The following is a 21457-nucleotide window of genomic DNA, read 5'->3' on the forward strand; positions in this document are numbered from 1 at the left end:
ATTGCATGAATAGAAGCCTGCTACTGGACTTGTTTGAAAGCTGCAATTCTAGGCTTTCATACAAGACCAAAATGACAGCATTAGTCTAAGCAACAGAGGAATAATCACTGTTAGAAACTGAGTAATCATCGCAGGTAAAACCTACTTTTACTTTAGCTTTTAGCTTTATTGACTGCATCCTGGTTTCTAACTATAATATTTTCATCTATACTTGCTGTCATTCTGGTATTGTATGAAAGATTTGAATCAGATATATGAGCAGATAAATCAGCCCCCTCCCTGTCAGTCTGGAGGAGAATGAGTGAGCAGTTGCAGAGATGACAGGCTGCAGGATGGAAGGAAAAACTGTAAAAAATATATAGAAAAGTGGCAATATCAATATTAGAGATTTTCAAAAATTCTATTCGGCAAATCGCATAAAAAAAAACTGCTATTCTCTGGCTGCAGAGAGCCTTTATAGTGATGTAGAACACTGTCCCTTGCAGTAACACTCATAGTGAGTCTGCAGTGAAATAATACTGTGAGTCAATATGACATGCAGATGACAGGCGTCACGGGGCCAAAACTGACCAAAACACTTAAGTATGAACTCAGTCTTACAGGTCAATGTTAGCATAAAGAAGAAGCACCCTCCTTTTACACCATCATCAGCTGATTCCACATAGATGACTACAGAACCTGTTCTATTAAACGCTTATACAAGTAGAGCCCCCTACAGAGTGGAGAGAGATGTCAGCAGTAAGTTTGTGTTGACATCACTGATTAATTTGCCCTTCCTCTGATCCGTCAGAACAATAACCTCCAAAAAATGGATTCTGTCTGTTGAGCATCCGCCTTTACTCGGTCAGCATTTGCTCAATAATCCATCAGTATTGCTAATGCCCAAAAAAAAATAATAGGAGTGGATCCAAAACAGAGATGACATGTGAATGGAATATTTGCATGTCTTCTGTGTTTTGTACCCACTCCTGCTTTTGGCTACCAAATCATAAGCCAATTCTGATGGGACCACACAGGCCTTACAGCTGCTATACAGATAGGATCCATTGTGTGTCCCATTTTTGCTTCCTTCTGAAGAAGGGTCAAATACATGATGATGTCAGCCAGGCAAAAGGCAAAATAGTGGCCCAGTCATGAAGTGGGGAGGGTGAGAACAGCATGAGTAGTCCACAAAGTGTCCCTATGACATAATTCTGAGTTGGAAGCAGCATGAGGTGACCACAGCAGGGGCGGAAATACTCCCTGTGTAGCTGGTTCAGCTGCACAGGGGCCCAGCAAGGGAGGGGGCCCATCCCAGTGCCAGCAGAAGCATTTATTTTTTTATCTTATCATCTTTTTCATTCCCTACCTCTGCCAACAGGTTAACCTGGGCACCTTGGTGTGGAGGTTGGGAGGGGTCAGAATTTTTTTTTGGGGGGGGGGGCTAATTAGCACTTACTGCTAATCTGCTGCCGGTTTGTGTCTACACTCCTATAGCTGAAGGACCTTCGATGACGACATAGTCATGTGATCTTTTCAGCAGTGGAAGTGGAGGTAGGACCTGTGATGAGTTCACCGTCATGTGACCAGTGCAGAAAGTGGCAGCGCTCAGCAGTGGAGACCTGTGATTACATAGAATGAATGTAAGAGAAATGCTGGGAGATGTGGTTCTCCCCATTATACCTACTCCCTGCTTAGTGGGATGGAAATATGTTATTTTACTGGGACTGTATGTTGAGGGGCTGAAGGGAGGGGAGGGGTGTCAGTTACATAGGACTGTATGTTATAGTAGATTGGAGGGAGATGACTGGTGTTATTTACATAAGAATGGATATTTTAGAAGACTGGAGGGTAAGGAGTGATGTTATTTATATGGGACTATGTGTTGGAGGGAGGTGAAGGAGGGGATTTAAGTTATTTACACGGAACTGTATGTTATAGAGAACTGTAAGGAAGATAAGTTATTTACATGGGACTAAAGGGAGAGGACTGGTGTTATTTACATAGGACTGCATGGTATAGAAGACTGAAGGGAGAGGACGGGCATTATAATTTATGTAGGCACTATAATGATGATTATATCTCCGGGGAGTACGGCAGGAGGTATTATAATTACAGGGGGCACTGCAGGGAACATTATAAATACTGTGGGCAGTGGTGGAGGGCATTACTACTACTGAGGGCTCTATAGAAATGCCTTATAGATTATAAGAGGTTCCCTATAGGGGGGCCTTATTAGTACTGAGGTTACTGTAGGAAGCCTTATTACCACTGGGGATACTATTTGGAGGTGGCTTCCGCCTGGCAGTGAGCCCGGTGATGTCACTGGCACTAATGGACATGCTTTAGCGCTGCCTTAGCCTGTATAATGGCTAGGGCAGCGCTAAAGCCACCAATCAGTGCCATTCTGTGTTGTGCCCATGTTCATATATGACTGCATTATTGAGAGAAAAAAATATATTTAAATATATGCAAAGATCCTCTAGGAGCAACGGGGGTGATACCATTACACTGAGAGGCTCTGCTGTCTCCGCAACTGCCAATCCCTGTCTACTTTGACAGGGCCTGGCAGTGGAAATGTCATCCCACCGGACCATGTTGAAGTGCAGAGGGCGCGGCAGTTACAGAGAGAGCGGAGCCTCTAGGTATAATGGTAAAAGCCCCTGTTTGTATATAATAAAACATAATTTTTCTCAGTAATGCAGGCACATAAGAACATGGGACCAACACAGATTCCTTCAGCTGCCAAGCGCACATGTAACAGGTCAGTCCTTTAATTGTCCAAGTTTATGAGGCAGTCCTGAGGGATAGCTGAAGGCCTAGGGAGCATTTTACCATCAGATATGGACTTTATTGGGGGGAGAAAGCTGGCACTAAAGTGCCTAGGGCAGCATCAAATCTGAATATGGCTCCACAGCAGTAGCAGGATGTAGTGTCATACATCACACTGCTGGTCTGTGTATGATGAGGAGCAGTGTGGCCGGGAATCTTCTGTGCTTCTCTTCCTACACAAACCAGCAGACCAATGTGTGACACTACATCCTGCTACTGCTATGGAGCGCCAGCGCCTGAACTGTGATCATGAGGAACTAGGTGAGTATATATTTTTTAACTTCCTGTGAAGAGGGCACATATATGACCATTACTACTGTGAGGGGGCACATTTCTGGACATAACTACAATGTACTGGCACAAAGGGGGAATAATTACAATGTGGGGGCATTAAGGGTACTGGGTGTGTATAGTTATGCTTTGGGCAGAGTTAGAGGTGTGACCCACTATGAAAAGAATATATATATATATATATATATATATATATATATATATTCACATACTGTAAACATATTCACAAGATGTTTTTTATTTGCACATATATGTTTATATTTGTATGTGTGGTTTGGGAAGGGGGCCCATGTACATAATTTGCACAGGGGCCCTTTTCTGCCTGTGTCCGCTCCTAAACTACAGAGTCTGGAGGTGGCGGCAGCATCAGGAGGAGGCCACAGAGTGGCACAATGACAGTGTGGAGATGGCGGCAGCATCAGGAGGCCCAGAGCGGCACAATGACAGTGTGGAGGTGGCTGCAGCATCAGGAGGCCACAGAGTGGCAAGGTGACATAGTGTGGAGGTGGCAGCAGCATGAGAAGACCACAGAGTGGCAAGGTGACATAGTGTGTAGGTGGCAGCAGCATGAGGAGATCACAGAGTGACCCGGTGACAGAGTGGGGAGGTGGGTGGCAATAACAGTACCCGCTGACGATGGTGGGTGTAAGAAGAAGCACTTCGCATCAGATATAGGGCATCAGGCGGGTGGCAGCATCAAAATAAAAGCTGAGGCAGGTAGCCAGAAGAAACCGGTCTCTTTTGTCAAAGTGTCAGTGTGGCACCATGGATGATCTAGTCTGACGCATCAGGCATTGGTGGGTGGAAATCCTGGCTGATCCACGCCTGATTCATCTTGACAAAGGTCAGTCTCTCCACATTTTGGGTAGACAGACGAGTTCTTCTTGGACAATCTATGGCCCCCGCCGCACTAATCACTCACTCTGATGCTACACTACTGGTCAGGCAGAACAGCTTTTCCAGGGCAAACTCTGCCAGTTGCGGACACAAATCCAGTTTGGCTGCCCAGTAGTCCAGCGGATCTTCAATGTGGGGTGGCAGGGTGCAGTCCAAGTATGCCACCGCCTGCTGGTTCAGGTCCTGCTCCAGATCTAGCTGCTGCTGCTGGTGAGTAGTTTCTTCGCTAGGCTGGTGAAGAAAGCTGCTCATCAGCAAATCTAGATTCAAGTTGCTGCTGATGGAGCTGGAACTGCTTCTACCCCCGTACCCTGCCACAGTAGCCATGGCAGAGGAACGTGAGCGCAGAGGGCCCCCCAGTCAGACCTGCGAGAGGATAGACGATGGCGCAGAAAAGCAGTGGCCAACTGACTACATAGGATGTCTCTATAGTAGTTCAGTTTGTCCTCCCTCTCAGCGAGTGTAAAAAAAGGCCCCCATTTTTGACCTGTAACGAGGGTCCAACAGTGTGGAGAGCCAGAAGTCATCCCTATGCCAAATTATGACAATTTGGCTGTCACTATGCAAGCGAGCATGCAACGGACCATGTGTGCAAGTGAATCAGAGGGACTCCCTGCACACTGCCACGGTGTGTCTGGGTCCTCTGCCTCATCTTCCTCATCGCTCTGTAGCTCCTCTGGCTACTCCTACTCCTCCTCTCCTGTCACCTTTGTTTTGTATAAAGGACATGACGCAGTGATATGATGTTGTTCATCCCGTAGTCCTGGTGACTGACAAATAACATGGCCTCCTCAAAGGGTCTGAGCAAACGGCAGGTGTCACACATGAGCTGCCTCTGGCTGACAGTTAAGTTACACAGGGGAGTACTCCTATCCGCTTGGATCATCAAAAAATTGTTTATGGCCTTTTCTGTTCGTATAGTTGGTCCAACATATGGTGGGTGGAATTCCAATGGGGTGGAAACATTGCATATCAGCCTATGTTGGGGGATGCCGTTCTGACGCTGCTGCTCAAGGAGGGTGTGCTTTGCGGTGTACGAGTGGCTGAAGTGCATGCAAAGTTTCCTGGCCACTTTTAGAATGTCTTGCAGATGGGTGGAAGACTTCAGGTTCTGCTTGAACATGTGTGCCATGTAGGACGCATGGCTCAGCCCTCCTTGACGCAGTGCCGACACCATGTTCTTCCCGTTGTCGGTTCCCATTTTCAGTTGTCGCAGAGAAAGCCAAGTTTCGATTTCTTGAAGGACATGGAGCTGTTCCTCCCCTGTATGACTCAGTTCGCCCAGGCAAACAAGGTGCAGAACAGAGTCACACTGCCGTGCCCTGCACATGTGGTATGCTGGAGGGGGACTGTGAATTATCCCTGAAGTGGAGGCTGAGGACACGGTGGAGGATGAGGAGGCAGAGGCGGACATTGTCGCAGGATCAACGACGTGAGAATGTGCAGGCGGAAGCGGCATCACTTGGCCAAGTTGCTGGTGTGGCTGTGCAGTTACCACATTCATCCAGTGGACCATAAATGACATGTATTGTCCCTGATCGTAGTTACAGCTCCATACGTTGGCGCTGCCTTGCACTTTGGCAGACACCGACATGCTCAAGCACTGGCCCACTTTCTGTTCTAGATGTGTGTGCAGGACTGGTACTGCCTTTTTGGCAAATAAATGCTGGCTTGGGACTCTACACCTCGGCTTGGCATAAACCATCAGTTCTCTGAACGGTGCAGTGTCCACCACTTGGAAAGGGAGGGACTGTAGTACCAGCAACTTGGACAGGAGCATATTGAGCTTCTGCGATGTTGGATGAGTGCACGCATACTGTTGTCTCTTGGCAATCGCTTTGGTGATCGATTGCTGATGGAATGACTGACGAGGGTTTGAAGAGCGAGGAGCAGGGGCATCAGGACCAGAAGATGATGGGAAGGATCACTGGGTGATACAGCAGTTGCTGCCGCAGGCTGGACTTTATGGTGATGCTGCATACGTTGATGCAGGGCCATGGTGCCAACATTGACACCCTGGCTACGCTTCACCTTTTGCCCACAGATTCTACATAAAGCCATGTTCAACTCCTCCGGTGGCTTGACAAAAACTGCCACACCGCCGAGTAGGTGATTTTACCCCCAACACTATGCACTGACTGACTGCTACCAACTATGCCTCCGTGAACCCATGCACCGCTAGTTCCCGGGCAGGTAGGCTTTTGCGAAGCGGGTGGTCTATCCCGGGCACGTTCAGCTCCCGACCTCCCACTGCTGCCACCCTGCTGACTCCCTGTTAGGCTAGTGACTTGCTGGCTCCACTGCTGCCTCACGGGCAAGCTGCCACCTTCTTCTGCCAATGATGATGAAGCCCCTTCGTCACTCGGTTCCCAAGTGTGATCAGCTACATCATCATCATCGAGTACAGTCTGCACATCACTAATGTCCTCCTCAACCATCCCTGGCCGCTCACAACACCAGCTCCCACGCCACTCTCCTCATCACTACTTGCCAAGCCTAGAGGAGGAAGCGGTGGATATCTCATCCACATCTTGGCTTGCTAGTAGCTGCTGAGTGTTTTCTAGTAGCTAGTCGTCACTGTATGTCTGAGGGAACAAAAAAGGTCAAAGGCAGGTTGAGGACAGGTGAGTACACAGGGCCTTCTTCCGGGCCATGCCAACTAAGGGTTGTGTCTGACGAACCCACTGACTCTTGGCTGGTGTCTGATGTCACTTGTGACGAAGTCGAAGATCGAGTCAACCATTCAAGAACCGCTAGGTTGCTGGTCAAGACACGACCACTAGCTGATACTGGGAGCTCAGGCCTCTCGAAATGACCCCTTCTGCCACGGCCCCTTTCTCTGCTGCGACCTCTGCCTGCGCCAGAAACACTTAGGCATCTGCCACTCCCTTGTGCAGGACTTGGTACTTCTCTGTCTGACACGCTATTAGAACAAATTAATAAATAATAAGGAAATTAAAACACCCCAAAATGGTCCGTAATTTTATCACTTCACCACATGATGGATAATAAGCCCTTTTGTTCACACTAATACACACAAAAAAGGGCTTTAGAACATATAACTGCACCGCTGAATGGCAAATATATTTTTATTTTGCCACTATTACACGACAAAAAGGGCTTTATAACATAAATGTAATTTTTTTTATTTATAAAGGCATTTCAAGGATATATATTATGGAGTTGCAGCACTTCAAATTGAATAAATGAAAGCATTTCTTTACATAGAAGAAAATAATATATATACTGTATATATATATATATATATATATATATATATACACTCACCTAAAGAATTATTAGGAACACCTGTTTTATTTCTCATTAATGCGATTATCTAGTCAACCAATCACATGGCAGTTGCTTCAATGCATGTAGGGTTGTAGTCCTGGTCAAGACAATCTCCTGAACTCCAAACTGAATGTCAGAATGGGAAAGAAAGGTGATTTAAGCAATTTTAAGCGTGGCATGGTTGTTGGTGCCAGATGGGCCGGTCTGAGTATTTCACAATCTGCTCAGTTACTGGGATTTTCACGCACAACCATTTCTAGGGTTTACAAAGAATAGTGTGAAAAGGGAAAAACATCCAGTATGCGGCAGTCCTGTGGGCGAAAATGCCTTGTTGATGCTAGAGGTCAAAGGAGAATGGGCCGACTGATTCAAGCTTATAGAAAAGCAACATTGACTGAAATAAACACTCGTTACAACCGAGGTATGCAGCAAAGCATTTGTGAAGCCACAACATGCACAACCTTGAGGCGGATGAGCTACAACAGCAGAAGACCCCCACCGGGTACCACTCATCTCCACTACAAATAGGAAAAAGAGGCTACGAGCTCACCAAAATTGGACTGTTGAAGACTGGAAAAATGTTGCCTGGTCTGATGAGTCTCGATTTCTGTTTAGACATTTAAATGGTAGAGTCCGAATTTGGCGTAAACAGAATGAGAACATGTACCCATCATGCCTTGTTACCACTGTGCAGGCTGGTGGTGGTGGTGTAATGGTGTGGGGGATGTTTTCTGGGCACACTTTAGGCCCCTTAGTGCCAATTGGCCATCGTTTAAATGCCACGGGCTACCTGAGCATTGTTTCTGACCATGTCCATCCCTTCATGACCACCATGTACCCATCCTCTGATGGCTACTTCCAGCAGGATAATGCACCATGTCACAAAGCTCGAATCATTTCAAATTGGTTTCTTGAACATGACAATGAGTTCACTGTACTAAAATGGCCCCCACAGTCACCAGATCTCAACCCAATAGAGCATCTTTTGGATGTGGTGGAACGGGAGCTTCATGCCCTGGATGTGCATCCCTCAAATCTCCATCAACTGCGAGATGCTATCCTATCAATTTGGGCCAACATTTCTAAAGAATGCTATCAGCACCTTGTTGAATCAATGCCACGTAGAATTAAGGCACTTCTGAAGGCAAAAGGGGGTCCAACACCGCATTAGTATGGTGTTCCTAATAAATATTTAGGTGAGTTTATATATATACAGGGTGGGCCATTTAAATGGATACACCTTAATAAAATGGGAATGGTTGGTGATATTAACTTCCTGTTTGTGGCACATTAGTATATGTGAGGGGGGAAACTTTTCAAGATGGGTGGTGACCATGGCGGCCATTTTGAAGTCGGCCATTTTGAATCCAACTTTTGTTTTTCAATAGGAAGAGGGTAATGTGACACATCAAACTTATTGGGAATTTCACAAGAAAAACAATGGTGTGCTTGGTTTTACCGTAACTATTCTATCATGAGTTATTTACAAGTTTCTCTATGTTTACAGCCATTAACATGTCGCCGAGGTTACACGTGCGGAGCGGATAGAAATTGTGTTGATGTCTGGTGAACGCAGTAACCGGGTCATTGCTGCAGATTTCAATGCAAGACAGTCTAGGAGACCACCCATCTCCAATGCTACAGTTAGCAAACTGCTTGCTAAGTTTCGTGAAACTGGTTCAGTGTTGGATTTGCCAAAATGTGGACGCATGAAATCTGTCACTAATGAAGAAACATTCATTCAGCAAGAGCCCACAGCGTAGCACTCGCCGCATGTCACTGGAGAGTGGCAGTAGTCGAACATCCCTTTGGCGGATATTATCTACTCAGAAATGGCACCCTTACAAACTCCAGCTACTGCAGCATCTCAACGAGGATGACCCAGATCGGCGCACTGAATTTGCAGAATGGGCAAAACAAAAATTGGAACAGGACCCTTAGTTTACGCAGAACATTTTGTTCAGTGATGAGGCAAACTTTTATGTGAATGGTGAAGTTAACAAACAAAACCACCGCTATTGGTCTGACACTAACCCACATTGGATAGATCCCTCCAAGACTGTTGGAACCAAAAAATTTATGGTATGGTGTGGTATATGGGGTACAAAGATAGTGGGGTCATTCTTCATCAATGGAAACCTCAAGGCCACTGGATATGCAAAATTGCTACATGATGATGTGTTTCCCTCTTTATGCACTGAAGCTGGCACGTTCCCTGAGTTTTTCCAGCAAGATGGTGCACCACCACATTATGGGTTTCAGGTCTGAGCATTCCTAGATGAACAGTTTTCTGGAAAGTTGATTGGTCGTCGTGGGCCAGTTGAATGGCCCCCAAGGTCTCCCGATCTGACCCCCTTAGACTTTTATCTTTGGAGTCATCTGAAGGCAATTGTCTATGCTGTGAAGATACGAGATGTGCAGCACCTGAAACTACGGATACTGGAAGCCTGTGCTAGCATTTCTCCTGCGGTGTTGCTATCAGTGTGTGAAGAGTGGGAGAAGAGGGTTGCATTGACAATCCAACACAATGGGCAGCACATTAAACACATTTTATAAGTAACTCATGAAAGAATAAAGTTACGTTAAAACCAAGCACTTATTGTTTCCAATAAGTTTCATATGTCACATGACCCTCTTCCTATTGAAAAGACAAAAGTTGGATTCAAAATGGCCGACTTCAAAATGGCCACCATGGTCACCTTGGTCATGGTCTCATTTAAGTTCAGTCCGATGGTGACTCTTATTAAAAAAGTAGTGAGGACCCACTGGGAGTCGCTGAAGCAGGAGAGCTTGGAGAGTATAAGGGATATTCGCCTGTTAATTGCGTTTAGAAAATGTCATACTCTGAAGGACAGGTTGGTTTGTAGTCGCTTCACTGTACGTGGGACGACTACGTGGCTAGACAGCCTTCAGCCTAAGGGCAATAGATGTTGTGGGAAACAGTTTTTTCTGTGCCTTTAACCCCCAGTGGGTCATTGTGTCCTTTGGGGGTTTGAGGCACAGGGTGAACACATTGATTACTTGCCAAACTAAGTTTTTGGTGTATGTAATATCTTGTCTATGCGGGAGATTCTATATTGGAAAAACCATCTGCAGTATGTTTGAGAGGTTTTGTGAACATCTATATACCTTAAATACTGGCAGAGGGGTCCCCCATCTTATACAACATGTGAATGAGGCCCATGGTGGAGATCGTAGAGTTCAGAGGTTTGCAGGAGTGGAGGTAATGCCACCTCTACCACAAGGGGGCAACAGAGAGCGGGAACTACTGAGGAGAGAAGGAAGGTGGACCCCTGAGACTTAATGAAAAATATTTTCGTTTACCACTAATACATGCCACAAAATGCTTTAGAACATATAACTACACCTCTGAACAGCAAATATATTTTTCTTTTTCCACTTATACACACCACAAAAGGCTGTAGAACATATAACTGCACAGCTGAAAGGCAAATGTATTTTTATTTAGCTACTTTTACATGACAAAAATGGCTTTAGAACATATAACTGCACCGCTGAACGGCAAATATATTTTTCTTTTGCCAATAATACACAACAAAAAGTGCTGTCATTTTAGCACTTACCCACACAAAAAATGTTTTAGAACATATAACGGCACAGCACAAGGGCAAATCAGACATAGATATATTTCCTTGTAATAAATCCTGTTAATTGCTGTAACACCCCAATAACAAGAACGGTTTGCTGGAATTACAGAGCTGTAAAATGTCAATTTGGGTTCCCAGTCAGTGCAGCAAGGTGTAATCTGATTGTTCCTATCACCCAGGCTATAACCTCCCCTACTGAACCCTGTTCAACATAAATGCTGTGGATTGATTCCTCCCTTATCCTTTCCCTACACCTTGAATAATCTTTCCCTGCACTTGTAAATCATTTTTTTTGCGCAATGAAATTTTTTCTATCACTCTCCCTAGCGCCTGCTTACGTCTCTCCCTGCACCAAGTACACTGGAAAATGGCAGAATCCAAGATGGCTGAGGCTATTTATAGGGCTGTGACATCACAAGGCTGGCTGGCTGCTGATTGGCTGCATGGCATTATGGGTGATCCCGCCTTCCAAGAGTTCCCTGCTCCATATCTTCACATGTGCAGCAGCCATTTTAGGAAAAAATGTGATACGTTACCATGAAGCTTGAGGAAATTCGGATTCGGCAGAAATCAAATTTTTCCTGAAATTCGGATCGAATTCCACTTTGTCAACTTTAATTCACTCATCTCTAATTATCATTATACTGACCCACACAATAAAATTGTTATTTTTATCACACAGATTGCGCCAATCTGAGCATTCTGGGTGCGATGTACACCTCCTTCAGTGATTTAGCAGCCACTATCTTCAGCTTAGGACTGGGGTACAAAGGCCCCACCATTAAAATTTATTCTGGGGCCTACTGTAAATCTACATGCAAGCACTACCTGCTCACACAGCAACAACAGCAAGATTTTACAAGGTGAATACTTGGAGAGGGCAGGTCCCTGGGGAAAGGTAATACAGGCTGGCCTGACTATTTACTTGGAAGTCATTACCTGGGATGCAGTACACTGCTTTTCCATATGAACTGCAGTTAAACTACTAGAGGCCCACCTTGCCTAACGGGGGATTTACCTTTTCCCCTGTGGGCCAGTCCGAGCCTGACTATGTTACAACTTATCCTGAAAATTTTGTCCTATTTAGGGCTCTTTCACACCTGCGTTCTTTTCTTCCGGCATAGAGTTCCGTCGTCGGGGCTCTATGCCGGAAGAATCCTGATCAGGATTATCCCCATGCATTCTGAATGGAGAGAAATCCGTTCAGGATGCATCAGGATGTCTTCAGTTCCGGACCGGAACGTTTTTTGGCCGGAGAAAATACCGCAGCATGCTGCGCTTTTTGCTCCGGCCAAAAGTCCTGAAGACTTGCCGCAAGGCCGGATCCGGCATTAATGCCCATTGAAAGGCATTGATCCGGATCCGGCCTTAAGCTTAACGGCGTTTTGGCGCATTGCCGGATCCGACGTTTAGCTTTTTCTGAATGGTTACCATGGCTGTCGGGACGCTAAAGTCCTGGCAGCCATGGTAAAGTGTAGTGGGGAGCGGGGGAGCAGTATACTTACCGTCCGTGCGGCTCCCGGGGCGCTCCAGAGTGACATCAGGGCGCCCCAGATGCATGGATGACGTGATCGCATGGCACGTCATCCATGCGCATGGGGCGCTCTGACGTCATTCTGAAGCGCCCCGGGAGCCGCACGGACTGTAAGTATACCGCTCCCCCGCTCCCTACTACTACTATGGCAACCGGGACTTTAATAGTGTCCTGGCTGCCATAGTAACACTGAACGTATTTTGAAGACGGATCCGTCTTCAAATGCGTTCAGTCCACTTGCGTTTTTCCGGATCCGGCGTGTAATTCCGGCAAGTGGAGTATACGCCGGCTCCGGACAACGCAAGTGTGAAAGAGGCCTTAGTTATGACATGGATGAGTCCTCTTTATTGACCCAACACCTATGACATAACATAACACTATGCTATGTTTCAGTCAGGCTATGGATACCTTACACAGGATTGATCCATGAGCTATACCATTCTACTGTTCATTGGGGTCAACTAAATGATATAAGAATTATATGAAAACAAAATTTTAAATACATTTATAGGAGAACATTGAATGATCTTATATAAACAAAAAATACATTTTACAAATAAAAAAAAACCTGTAATACCCCTCTAAATAATATCTCCAAAAGAATTTAGGCATTAGAACCAACATTCTGCCCATAATTTAATAAAACAGAATTATAGACTGTTACCTTAGTTTGAATTTGGGTAAGGTGTTTGAGTTTCCCATTTACTAAGACATGCAAAAAACCCTTCTTAGGCCTCGTCCACATTTCTGCTTTTCATAGACGTGTGCGACTTTTTGAGCTTCTCAGAACTTTTCTGAAGTGCCAATAAAAGGGGGTCGCATTTACTATAACTTTTGCCAGAAAGTGGTGGAAGTTATAGCTGAAGTCTACACAAGCCTGGAAAAAAAAATCCATATGGCCAATTCATTATTTTTTCATCACTTCTTCTTCCAATAAAATGAAATAAAAAAACGATCAAAAAGTCAGACACACCACAAAATGGTACCAATTAAAACTGCAGATCATGTTAAAAAAAAAAAAATATGAGTCATCACACAGCTCTACAAATGTAACTATAAAACTCAGAATATGAGGGTCAGAATATGACAATGAAAAAAAAATATATTTTTTCCCAGTTTTTATTTTTTTTCCTCGTATTAAAACTGTATAAATGTGGCATTATTGTAATTGTACTTACCCAGAGAAGGAAGGGCACAAGTGATTTTTACCACATAGTAAATGCTGTAATAACAAAACCCATAAAACTGTTGTTGAATTGCATATTTTCCCATCACATCTGATAAGAATTTGCAGTATTTATGTCTTACTGACATCATGGCACACACAGGACATATAAAAATAATAAAGGGTCACATATAATTAAATCACCAATTAGGTCAAATTTTGTAACAATGCCTGTTACTGGGCTACTCAAAAATATATATGTCAACCATGCTAAATGAGTAAATACAAGTCCTATAAATTTAAAAATTTATAATCTTTATTAAATATGATCATGGTATAAACATGATTCAAAAATTATTACATATTAATAAAAGTTCATATAAATGAGCATATTGTGGATATATCCAATAACAGCACCTATATTCAATATTAATATGACTCTAACATAGGATGGAACATCAATGGTGAACACCTTTACAGGAGAGTGGGAGCTACTGAAAACCTGTCCTCAGGAGGACGCAGAACGGCGAAACGTACGTCGAGGAGACAACACATACCTATTCTGACTCCCACTGGTATGATTTTCCATTCATTCTCTGGTTATTGTTTCAGGATTTTTTGTATGTCACTTTAATATATTTCACAGCCATCAGGGGAAAGGGGAGCTGCCGACTTAGTGCTGAGCAATATATAGAGAGCGTTCAGCTCTCATTAAGCTTAGCATATAACAGGTTTTCAGTGGCTCCCATTGATGTTCCATCCCATGTTAGAGTCATATTAATATTGAATATAGGTGCTGTTATTGGATATATCCACAATATGCTTATTTATATGGACTTTTATTAATATGTAATATGTAATAATTTTTGAATCATGTTTATACCATGATCATATTTAATAAAGATTATACATTTTTACATTTATGGGACTTGTATTTACTCATTTAGCGTGGTTGAAAAGGGTCACATATAGTAGGACAAGGCATGAGAAAGAGACCCTAGGGGCAAGTGATTGATGCCAAAATGAGCTAAAAAATGAGTCACCTTGTAGTGGACCTTTGAGGCCCACTACTGTGTCATAGTCTGAACCCACCAATGGATTCCCAGATACTGTAATGGGCCAGTCTAATGCTGGTTGTTTTTATGTGCAATAGGGATTTCCATGTTGCCTAATTTTTTACCTATTTACCAATATTATTAGAGGAAGTTGCTATGCTACTGCCTTACAGCTGCATCTTGGTCGGATTATCATATTGCTTAATAGTCTGGTTAATTTAGGGAGGAGTTTTTGATGGGTTAGACTTCCGTTAAATGTGCATTACCTTGGGGGGCGTGGCCTGAGAGCGCATGGAGACGCACCGCTCACAGCTCCTGCCGGCATCCTGAAATTTACTGTGGTGGCAACGTCCGTACCGTTTGATTTATCTTACCTGGTGGGGAAGAGGAGACCGGAGAGTGTAGGGGTGATTTTGAGAGCTCCGACATGCCGCGAAAATCCAGCAAGGGGCCGCGATGCGACAGGCCGGAGGTGAGCCAGCATGGCGCCGAGGAGGAAGAGGGGCCGGCCTTACAATCCAAGCTGAGCCAGAGTGCGGCCTCAAAATTAAGCAAGTTTGTACGCGCTGATAGCGGTGTGGGAGACTGGGCAGAGGAGAAAGAGGCAGATGTGCATGATTCTTCTGACCAGGAGGATGGATCCCTTGAGGGGGAGGCCCTGGATGCGGCGGAGTGGCCTCCACTGAACCCTGCGCGTCCGGCCCAAAGCGTGGTAGGCCTCAAAGATGCGGCTAGTGAAGAGCCCACGTTAAAGGACATTATGGCAGCTGTGGCCAGCTGTAACAGTACCCTGAAGGTGCTTTCTGTTCAAGTTGGTAGCCTGAGGTCAGATGTCTCTATAATTAGGCACGACCTCCACAAGATTTCTGAGCGCACCTCTGAATTGGAGAAGAGGGTGTCTACTATAGAAGAGGATGTTCGGCCTCTGCAAATGGCTGCGAAAACAGCGGCTAAGGACATAGCTGCTTTATATGCTAAAACAGACGATCTGGAGAACAGGTCCAGAAGGAACAACCTGAGAATTGTAGGAGTGCCAGAAAAGACGGAGGGGGATAATGCTACAGAGTTTGTGGAAAAATGGTTGTATCGGCTATTCCATGAAAAAGGTCTGTCTTCCCTATATGCGGTGGAGCGGGCGCACAGAGTCCCCATGAGGCCGCTTCCGCCCGGCAGACCGCCTCGGCCTATACTGGCGAAGATCCTGCATTTTAAAGACCGGGACACTATCCTGCGGCAATCAAGGGACAATGAGGAGATGGTCCTGAATGGGGTGAAAGTGTCCATATTTCCGGACTATTCCAATGAAGTACAACGGAGGAGGAGCAGATTTATGGACATAAAGAAAAGGTTGAGAAATCTACAAGTTCAATATGCTATGTTGTTTCCTGCTAAATTGCGTGTGGTGGCATTGGGATCCACCAGGTTTTTTGAAGATCCGGAGGAGGCGGCGCAGTGGCTGGACGTCCACGAGCGACAACTGAGAAGTGGGACCCTGAATACTTGAAGGAGGCTAAGAGATTGTTTCTTATGTTCAATTTTTATCTGCATTTGCATTCTAAGGTTGCTATACAGGTTGCACCAGTTAAGAAGTGTATTATGTAATGCTACCATTAGGTAGATCCTGTGGAGGGAGTTGGTAGATAAGGGAGGAAAATGTTTTTCTCAGATGTGGGGAGGATTCTCTACCTGAGGAACTGTGTTATAATCTGTTTTGATTGTTATATGCTGAGGGGCAAAGTGCTCTCGGATTGCCCTGTTTTAACATGTGAGGATGATACCAAAGGGATAGCATTCCCTAGTTACAGCAAACTGGTTATGAGAGGGGGGGAGGGGGATGGGGGGGTGGATGGGCAGTTGGGGGGAAGGGTTATGGTCTTGAACTGTGCGCAGAGGAAGTCTGAGTGGGTTGTGAGATTCAAGTATGGTCTGAAGTTTTATCATGTCACAGGTGATTAGAGTCTTAAGTTGGAATGTGAGGGGGATGGCAGATGCGCGGAAGAGACAGTGTGTTTTTCAATACTTAGGGCGGTTTCAGCCGACTATATGCTGCCTTCAGGAAACGCATCTGACTGGAGATAATTTACACTGGATGGGTAAAAATTGGGTGATCCATGCGCTACATTCAACTCATTCCTCTCACTCTAGAGGTGTAAGCATGATTGTGCATAGTAGCATAAGGTATGAACACTTGCAGGACTGTGTGGACGCTGATGGCAGGTATGTGTGTGTGGTGTGTAAGTTGGATGGAATACAAGTGGTGCTTGTGTCCGTGTACGTGCCCCCACCATTTGCTTCCCCATTGATGAGAGAGGTTATGGACTTTGTGGCGGACTTCCCTGGGTTGCCGTGGCTACTGGTTGGGGACTTCAATTGCACGCTAGATGACTCCCTGGATAGATGTCGGGTGGACGGTGCAGGAGGTTTACCGGGGAGCAGGGCTCTCAGGAATATTATGTGTGAAGTAGGGATACATGATGTTTGGAGATTGCGTAACCCTGATAAGCTGGAATTCTCGTGTAGATCAGCCACACATCACTCGTTATCGCGTATTGATATGGCCCTTGTTAACGATGCTATGCTGCCACTGGTTAAGGATGTTCTCTATCATCCTCGGTCGCTGTCTGACCACTCTCTGGTGCAGATTGACTTGTGCCTGGGGGTGCTCAGACAGGGACCTAGGCTGTGGAAATGTAATTCACATTGGCTGAATGTGTTGGGCGATTTGTCTGGGATCTCTCTGGAGATTAAAGAATTTTTTGCTATTAACACAGGGACGGCTTCGGTACCCGGGGTCTGGGACGCCATGAAAGCTTTCCTGAGGGGAGTCTTGATGAAGGAAATTAGCAAGCACAAATCTAGGTCTAGGGAGGCGGATGTTAAGGCGCATGTCCTGGTGGTGGAGGCTGAGAGAGTGTTTAGTAGATCCCCCACCCTGATTAACAGTGAGGCGCTGGCGGTAGCCCAGGAGAGCTGAGGTGTCATTTAGTGCAGGCCGCAGAGAGAAAGAGGAGTTTTTATCGTCAGAGGTCCTTTGAAGAGGGTGAGAGGGTGGGACATCTGTTGTCGGTGGTTTCCCAGGCCCAGAGAGGCTCCTCATGTATTCAGGAATTGAAAGATAACTTTGGGAATAGTAGGCAGGACACAGAAGGAATATTAGATATTCTGAAAAGTTTTTATGTATCTCTGTATACTTCCACTGGTTTTGGCTCTGAAGAGGCACTGACTGATTTTCTAGGGGAGGCACAGTTAGCGGCGCTGTCAGAGGAGGATAGAGAAAGGCTGGAGGAGCCAATTACACTTGAGGAACTGGAAGCCGCGCTTGGGGATATGGCGAACGGTAAGGCGCCTGGAGCTGATGGACTCCCAGTAGAGGTGTATAAAAAGTTGCAGGGGATACTACTTCCTGAATTACTTAAGGTGCTTGAGCACTCATTGGAGGCAGGTTCGCTACCACATTCGATGCAGGAAGCTATAATTGTGGTTATACCTAAACCTGGGAAGGATCCTAAAGTTCCGGATTCCTACAGACCGATCTCGCTTCTTACGGCTGATGTTAAGCTCCTGGCGAAGGTGTTGGCGAACAGGTTGTCCAAGGTGATCCTGACTATTGTGCATCCGGACCAGACGGGGTTTATGCCTGGGAAATCGACAGCTATTAATCTCCGTAGGTTATATACTAGTTTGAGTATTCCGGCAGATAATAGTGGAGATAGGGCTTTGCTTGCTCTAGACGCCGCCAAGGCATTTGATAGTGTGGAGTGGAGTTACCTGTGGGGGGTCTTGAGAATCATGGGCTTTGGAGAGCGGTTCATTCGGTGGGTTAAGGTCCTGTATTCTAGTCCCAAGGCGAGAATCAGAGCCAATGGAGGGTTGTCGGACCGTTTTGCCCTGACCAGGGGCACCAGACAGGGATGCCCTTTGTCGCCCTTATTATTTGCTCTTGCAATAGAGCCACTTGCGGCACACATTCGTTTATCAACGAATATACAGGGATTTAAATATGGTGGGCTACACAACAAAGTGGCTATGTACGCAGACGACACTCTGCTTTTTATGGGTGATACTGGGGCGTCCCTGGATGCGGCCATGGCATTGATTGATAGATTTGGTGGCTTTTCTGGTCTGCGGATAAATTGGCAAAAATCCTCCTTGATGCCAATTGATGGGCAGGCCCTGACAGGAAGACAAGCAGATAGTTTGGTTCCTTGGGTGGATAAATTTAAATACTTGGGACTGTTTATAACACCTAGAATAACGGATTTTGAGGTCCTCAATCTGTCCCCGTTGCTGGCTACTTTCAGGCTTAAGGTGAGGTCATGGTGTAGGCTCTTTCTCTCTGTGGTAGGTAGAGTGAACCTGTTAAAAATGGTTATGATGCCTCAGCTGCTATACGTATTGAATAATGCTCCCGTATGGATCCCCCTAGATAGATTTAAGAAAATTCACTCTATATTTAGGGATCTTATTTGGAAGTACGGTCAGGCTAGGATTAAATTGGAAACATTGCAGTACGCTAAGTCTGAAGGAGGCCTGGCTGTTCCTAATGCATTGATTTACTTTTTGGCTTCCCAGTGTCAGCATTTCAAGGGATGGATTAGTTTCCAGGTGCCGGATATGACGGGACAGATTTTGCAGCATTGGTTGGGTAGTCGGGACCTCATGGGTATTCTGGAAGGGTCAGGTATGCATGCTGAGAGGGGAAAACTTCCTCTTATCGACCTCATGAAAAAGATTTGGGCGAGGGTGAAGCAACTGAGAGGGGTAGGTGGAATCAGTGAGCTCTCTCCTATTAGAAATAATCACCTATTGCCTGAATTCTTTAACATGTCTGGACTTGGAAGTTGGGAAACTCAGGGAGTGATGAGAATTGGCCAATTGATTGAGGGCAAGTTATGTAAGTCGTTTCAGACCCTGCAGCAGGAATTTAATATCCCTAAGGGATGGTTTTATAAATATCTTCAGGTGAGGCATGCTCTTGAGGTTACGTTGCGGAAAGGATGTGTGATAGCCCAAATGGAGGTAATTCACAAGCTTGTCCTTCGGACAGGGGGGGGGAGAGAGGGCTGATATCGCAGGTATACGCTCTTTTACTTGGTAAATTCTTAGAGGGGTTTCCGCTCTCAAGAATGAAGAAATGGGAGGCTGACTTGGGTGATATGTCTAAGGATGAGTGGGAGGATATTCTGGAAGGTGTCCCCAGGGTGTCCTTGAGTGAACAGGGTAAATTGTCCCAACTATTTATCATACATAGAGTATACAAAACACCGGTATTCCTAAAAAAAGTGGGAGTAAGATCTGATGACAGATGTCCGAAATGTATGGATGATGGTGCGGACTTGTTGCATATGTTGTGGTCTTGTCCGGTGATTGGGAAATATTGGGATGCTGTAAGGAATATGATTAATGGTAAAATGACGTTGGGAATTCAAAATGACCCTAAGGTGTGCGTATTGGGTTATGTATCTGAGATTGGAGGGAATGACTCTGTCAAGGTGGCAGTGGGAAGGTTGTTGTATGTGGCCAGGAAGCTGGTGGCTATGAGATGAATCCAGGGGAGTCCGCCTACATTGGAGGAGTTTGAGAGGAAGGTGCATGATATGTTGATATTAGAGAAAGGGGTGTTTGTGAAAAGAGGGTGTCCTCAGAAGTTTGATAAACTGTGGAGTGATTGGTTATCTCATACCCATGTGGTCATATAGGCTCAGACAGATACAAGACTAGTTTACAGGGGGGGGGGGGGGGTGGGAGGGGTTCTGGGAGGGTTTGGACATATATAAATTCCTGGTGTCTATTGTGTTCTTAGTAGAGTTGAGCGAACACCTGGATGTTCGGGTTCGAGAAGTTCGGCCGAACATCCCGGAAATGTTCGGGTTCGGGATCCGAACCCGATCCGAACTTCGTCCCGAACCCGAACCCCATTGAAGTCAATGGGGACCCGAACTTTTCGGCACTAAAAAGGCTGTAAAACAGCCCAGGAAAGAGCTAGAGGGCTGCAAAAGGCAGCAACATGTAGGTAAATCCCCTGCAAACAAATGTGGATAGGGAAATGAATTAAATTAAAAATTAAATAAATAAAAATTAACCAAAATCAATTGGAGAGAGGTTCCATAGCAGAGAATCTGGCTTCCCGTCACCCACCACTGGAACAGTCCATTCTCAGATATTTAGGCCCCGGCACCCAGGCAGAGGAGAGAGGTCCCGTAACAGAGAATCTGTCTTCATGTCAGCAGAGAATTAGTCTGCATGTCATAGCAGAGAATGAGGCTTCACGTCAGCCACCACTGCAACAGTCCATTGGCATATATTTAGGCCCAGCACCCAGGCAGAGGAGGGAGGTCCCGTAACAGAGAATCTGTCTTCATGTCAGCAGAGAATTAGTCTGCATGTCATAGCAGAGAATGAGGCTTCACGTCAGCCACCACTGCAACAGTCCATTGGCATATATTTAGGCCCAGCACACACACAGGCAGAGGAGAGAGGTCCCGTAACAGAGAATCTGGCTTCATGTCAGCAGAGAATCAGTCTGCATGTCATAGCAGAGAATGAGGCTTCACGTCAGCCACCACTGCAACAGTCCATTGGCATATATTTAGGCCCAGCACACACACAGGCAGAGGAGAGAGGTCCCGTAACAGAGGATCTGGCTTCATGTCAGCAGAGAATCAGTCTGCATGTCATAGCAGAGAATCAGGCTTCACGTCAGCCACCACTGCAACAGTCCATTGTCATAAATTTAGGCCCAGCACCCAGGCAGAGGAGAGAGGTCCCGTAACAGACAATCTGGCTTCATGTCAGCAGAGAATTA

The sequence above is a fragment of the Bufo gargarizans genome, chromosome 2, assembly GCF_014858855.1.
Source record: "Bufo gargarizans isolate SCDJY-AF-19 chromosome 2, ASM1485885v1, whole genome shotgun sequence".
Taxonomy (NCBI): domain Eukaryota; kingdom Metazoa; phylum Chordata; class Amphibia; order Anura; family Bufonidae; genus Bufo; species Bufo gargarizans.